We start from the raw sequence: 5,869 nt of genomic DNA, 5'->3' as shown, positions 1-5,869 counted from the left end.
TGGGCTCATGTCTGCCAAGGACCAAAATAAAATCTCTTCCCAACTCGCCACCCTCCAGTCTATTTCTGATGTGCCCACGAGGCTGATCTCCCATGCAGCAGAAGCTGCCTTACGGGTGGTGGGTTCAGGCATAGCCATTAGGAGGCATACGTGGATGGGATTGTGTGACTTTGAGGAGCCCTTTTAAGTCTTCATTCATCAGTGCACCCACCCTTTGATGGATCTTCCTTATTTGGCTCCAAGGTAAAGGACATGTTCTCCAGATGTGAGCAAGAAGGAAATACCTTGTCTGCGTGGGCATACATTTTTTCATCTCCTCAAAGACCTTTATCAGGGTATCAACAGGGAGGTAGAAAAATGAGATATCCCAAATCCCAGGGTCCTCTTCAAAATTCACATGGAAATAATTCCCCCAGAGGCAAGGAGTAACTCAAATGGAAGACTGCATCCCTGCAGTAGAGGTGGCCCGCAGAACCAGGGCTTCTGTGATTCCTTCTCAGATAAGTCCTACTAGACTTCCTGAAGTGGTCTCGACTGTAACCCTTTGGAGGCAGTCAGGGGACCTTTGTCTCTGCACCAGATAGCCTGGGCTATCTAGAAAGAAAAGATTCCTTGGTGCTGGGAATCATATCCAGAGGTTATATACTGCCCTTTTCCCAAATTCCCCCAAGCAAAATGAAAAGAATCCCTGATGTTCCACCCAGAGGGAAGCAGCTGCACTAGAGCGAAAAAAGCTACTAGGGAAAAAAAAGTGTCATCCAGTACGTCCCCCCTAGACTAGAGTGAGAATCCGGGACCTATTTGAAATTCTTCTCGGTGCGAAAAAAGACAGGGGACTTGAGTCCGATACTGCATCTCAGCAAACTAAATCAGTTCTTGCAATATTCAAGGTTTCAGATGGTCACAGTTCGGTCCATTTTGCCACTTTTGTGGATGTGCTTGTTAAATCTTCAGGATACATACTATTTTATCAAAATGAACAGGCACTCCAGAAGATATCTGCGCTTCCACCTGGGAGCCATTATCAGTTCAGAGCACTGTGCTTTGGTCTCACCACAACCCCCCAGGGTGTTCACCAAATGCATGGCAGTGGTAGCAGTTAGGATTCCGAGTGTTTCCATACTTAGGCGACTGGCTCCTATCAACCCCAACCAAGCATCGACTCCTACATGCAAGGGATTACTTGCTCCAGTTGTGCATTTATCGAGGCATCTCAGTTACTTTTAGGAAATCGCAACTCACACCTACACAGAGTCTGGAGTTCACAGGTGCCTGTCTGGACGCAGTCAATAAGATAGTCTCCTTTCCTCCTGCTCGCATCCAGACAATGAAGTCCTAGGTCAGGAAAGTAAATCAGAATTCTTCTCTTCCAGCACGGCTAATTTTACAAGACCTGGGATTCATACACCCACTCTCGCCGTCATTCCTCTGGCTAGGTTTCACATGAGAATACTTCAGTGGACTCTGTCGACCCAGTGATCCATTGTTCAACGTCTTTTAACCGCTCCAGTCAAGATCAGACAGGCATACGAAGGGTATCTTTCGGTGGATTCATTGAACAAACTCTCAGAATGTCATTCTTTTTTTCTTCCCCCGGCCAAGGCCATGGTCACCGCAGATGCCTCCCAACCTGGGTGAATTGAGCATATAAAACTCCTTGGCGTGACATTCGACAATAAACTCAGATCTGACGAACACATAGCCATCACAGTTAAAGTCCACATCAAACTTGGCTCACTGTACAGAAGCAAGCCTTTCCTCACTGAGAATACCAGACTAGCCATATCCAGAAGCTTCCTCCTTTCTACGCTCCTATATGCTTTCCCCCTCTTTACCAAGTTAGAAAAGTCAGACAACCAAATTGGAACCTTGCTACAACAAAATAGCCCGCTTCGCAACCAACATTCCCCACCAAACCCACCAGTGTATTGATCTACATCAATTAAATTGGCTTGAGCTACTGAACCTCCTTCATCTCTACCAACATAAATTCACACACAGTATCATCTTCCATCCCGACAGTTGCCCGTCCCTCAAAGAACTTGTTCCTTACTCATGCCCACGAAGTCTAAGAGCTGCAGACAGAAACTTTCTCACAGTACAGAGCTAACAACAGTCATGGTAAAGCCCTATTCTCATATCATATAGCCAAATTATGGAAGTCTCTACCCCACACCTGAATCTACCTCTTTCAAACTACTACTATCAGACCATGTATCCAAGAACTGGCATTGTTCCGGCTCCAAACCTGACTGATAAGATATCTATAACTCTGTCAACACACTGTCCACTCCTTACCTCATTTTCTCCCTCTCCTCAGTGTTTATTACTACTCAAAATATATATAAAGAAAATCTAATTTGTTCATAACTATTATTTAGTATGTACACAGTAATAATTTTTTCTCACAGTGATCTTCACTGAAATGCTTGTGTTTTTTTTCTCGAACCTGTATCTACTAGAAAACTGTATTGAATACTACTTTGTATAGACTAATTAGATGATGTGTATTCTGTATCTTACTGTATGTATACTATTGTAATATCTAATTATTGTATTTTGCTTAAATTTCTGTGGAGCTTTTCTCCCCGGGCCTCCACTGAAAATGGGCTTCTGGCCCAGTTGGACTTCCCTGGTAAACAAATATAAATGAATAAATATGTTTGCTTATCTGCGGTTCAACCACATGTGAGTCCATTAGAAGTTAGGTTGCCATTGAAAATACTACTATACGTAGTCCTTAACTACCTTGCATTTCAGAAGAAAAGAAAAAAAAGACAGCTGCATCATTGGCTTAAAAAAACAGGATCAACACACTGCTTAACAGCATGCTATTCACAGAAGTACCACAGATTCATACACATTCAGTTTGTCCTGTCAGTGTACTTCACAACTACAAGATACCAACAAGACAACTGCCATACTACTTATTTATAAATAAAGAAAAATATTTAAAGCTTTCTTTAAAGAAACAAATTGTATAGCAACACTAGATTATGTTGGACTGTGCAGTATGATGGATTTTACTTGTGCCAACAAGACTTACTGCTTTGGGCTTTATCAGCATGGTATTGTAGTAAACCTCAAAACTAATAAACAACACGTAGTCTCTCATGCGATAACAATTTACAATGTCATCTGATACCAGAATGCATTAAAACAGAAATTTTTTTTTTTCATTTTTTTTGGGCTTATTCTCAATGATATCACAAGTTGCATGGCAGTACTGTGGGACACCTCCGTCATCCAACATTCTAATGATGTATCCCTGTTCTAGCATAATTCAAGCAGTGTGCTTCAAATGTATGTTCTTGATTTTTGCCATTTTAAAACAAAATTCAGTAGATGGCTTGACATTCATGTAACAGTCTCTGGAAACAGAATCATCTCACATTCTGCTGCTAGTCATTTTGGGAGGTATTCAACAACTGAGCACATCCAAACTAAATTTTACTAAGTTACATACGAATTCTGGAACAATCAAGATTATTATAGTGTACGTAGCCAGAGTCCTGTTTAATAATTCAGACTATTAGAGCTGCATGGTGTAAGAACTGGCTAGGTGTATTAAACAAACAAACAAAAAAGAGTGATGCATTTCAAAAGAGTGACCACATTGTTTTCTAGAGATATACAATTAAAAAGTGTCATGCTGTGGATTCTTTTCTTCCTGATTTATTTACCCAGCCTAGAAGAAATTTTGTTCTGCCTCTTTAAAATGTCCCCACTAGCCTTTCGTAGACTGCTGCATGTTCCGGGAAGTACTGTATCTCTGTGCTATAGTTTTTTTCTCCGCAAACGGACTGGATTGCCTTTAATTCTTGATAACTTTCAAGTCTTTAAAATAAGTACACTGCAAGCTGACAGCTACACCCTGATGGAAGCTGTCTTTACAGATCCTATTTTAAGCTATTGTAAGCTGTAATGTAGAAGTAACCCAGGCAAAGAGAATTAAGATGTTAATGAAAGCAAGAAAGGAGCACTGAAATGAAATGACTTCAAATTATTGGTCAGTCCTAGTTTGATGTGTCTTAACTTAAATGGTAAAAAAAAGTAAAGTTGAGACTGCAGTGTTTTTTCTGCTTTCAGTGTACAAAAGCCTACAGCACCTGGTATTCCCAGGCGGTCTCCCATCCAAGTACTAACCAGGCCCGACCCTGCTTAGCTTCCGAGATCAGACGAGATCGGGCGTGTTCAGGGTGGTATGGCCGTAGGCGGAGACTGAAGCTTTTCTAGTCTCCTTTATAGCTCACTCTTCAGTAGCTCAGCAGTCAGTTTTGCATGTATTACATTTCCTGTAATTACTGTTTGCCTCTTTCCACATTTTAAAACCACAGGGGTTCTCTTCCCTCAGGGTGATGAGTGCAGATGACATATTCAACAGTCGTGCAACACATCCAGTGTTTACTGTCCCTGCTTATTAATCTCTTCAGGCACGTTTTCATCATACATTCTCTCTGGACTGTTTCATGTGCAAAAGTCAGATGCAGGTATAGCATTACTGCTTTAACTCCCAGGAATTGTAATACTAGCTTTCTCCACTGGATTTCTTTTTTTTGCTGCAGTTATTACTGATCTCACTTGTGCACTTTCCCTTTCTTACCATCTCTCTACAAATCAGCACTAGGAACAGTTGTCTTATTTGGTAATTACACATGACAGTGTGTACTGACCTTTGACAGGCCTGCTCCACAGTAGTCCATGTACACAGTTATGAAATGAAAGGTTCAGTCTTAACAGGAATATAATAAAGGGTGAATGATTTTTGCATGATGATTTAATGTGTTAGTTTGCTTGAAAAAACAGAATCAATTGAAAATTTACAAGGGCTAGCTATACAAGAGACATCAACTGAAAAGGTTAAGTAGGTAATTGGCAGAAGCATGCAAAATACTGCATGCAGATACTCCTAACAACTTCAGTCCCATGTGTCCCGGTTTGCGTTACTCTCATTATAAACTTATTATTCTAGTATCGATATTAGCTCGGTGTTGCGCAGGTAATGAGTGTCAAAGAAATCGGGGTTCTTAGAAATGCTGAGGGTGTTCAACACACTGCATACATGTAAAGTTAATTTCCAGCTGGGGAATCATGAATGAACAAACAAGCACCTTACCCACCATATATATGAAAGACAGCAGGTGGTAATGACACTGTCCCTGTTGTGCATGTGAAGAAAAGACTGCAGAAGAGAAAGCCATCTGCAGAGAAGGCCTGCATTTCCTATTTTGAAGTACAAGGTCTTAAAGGGACAATCCCAGTGTTTAAAATTCGGGTCCATAGTAAAGCTGACCAAAGTAACACCCACTTTACTACGTCACTCACATCCCCACCCACAGTGTCATTTTTCTTTAAAACTTCCTGTATATGATCAATCCCAGTCCTTATTTAGCTCCCAATGTTAACTTACATCTCTGATTTATGTTCCTACCACATTTAAATCGAACTTCCACTTCAATCTTTTCTCGATCTTTGCCTCCCATATGTCTCTGCAAAGGCAATAACTGTACAGCTGTTCTGGGTTTTTCTGCAGTATCCTTAGGTATTTTTTAACCATTTTTATTCATTTATTTATTTTTTTTGCTGCTGTAGTTTCTGTTGCGACCATAATGAACAATAGTTTTAAAAAAAGTTGTAATGCAACCTGCACATGCAGTTTACTTTAAGTGTCTAACAGCTGATGTTATATTAAGAAGGATCGTTGAGTGTGATTCCATTCTGGTGTTTTTGAGATTGGTATGTAACGGCATGCTTTTTTAGTTTCAGATGTCATATCCTTCAGCTTTCGAGGTCAGTACTTAAAATCTGTCCCTATTTATGGTATTTTGCTCCTCCCATTACTTTATCTTTGTCCGCAGTTCTTGCTCTA

At 40.6% G+C, this 5,869-nt stretch overlaps 1 non-coding gene across 1 annotated transcript; it reads right to left on the bottom strand.

The window, feature by feature from the left end:
• Positions 1–4,097: 4,097 nt before the first annotated feature.
• LOC122814521 lies at positions 4,098–4,216 on the bottom strand. Its single transcript, XR_006366785.1, has one exon. It is a non-coding gene; the product is annotated as a 5S ribosomal RNA (ribosomal RNA).
• Between the last annotated feature and the right edge of the window lie 1,653 nt (positions 4,217–5,869).

Source organism: Protopterus annectens, chromosome 10.part0, assembly GCF_019279795.1.
Source record: "Protopterus annectens isolate FY-2018-M chromosome 10.part0, PAN1.0, whole genome shotgun sequence".
NCBI classification, from domain to species: domain Eukaryota; kingdom Metazoa; phylum Chordata; order Ceratodontiformes; family Protopteridae; genus Protopterus; species Protopterus annectens.
The sequence above is the reverse complement of the archived record's forward strand: the minus strand, read 5'-3'. Positions and strand labels throughout refer to the sequence as shown.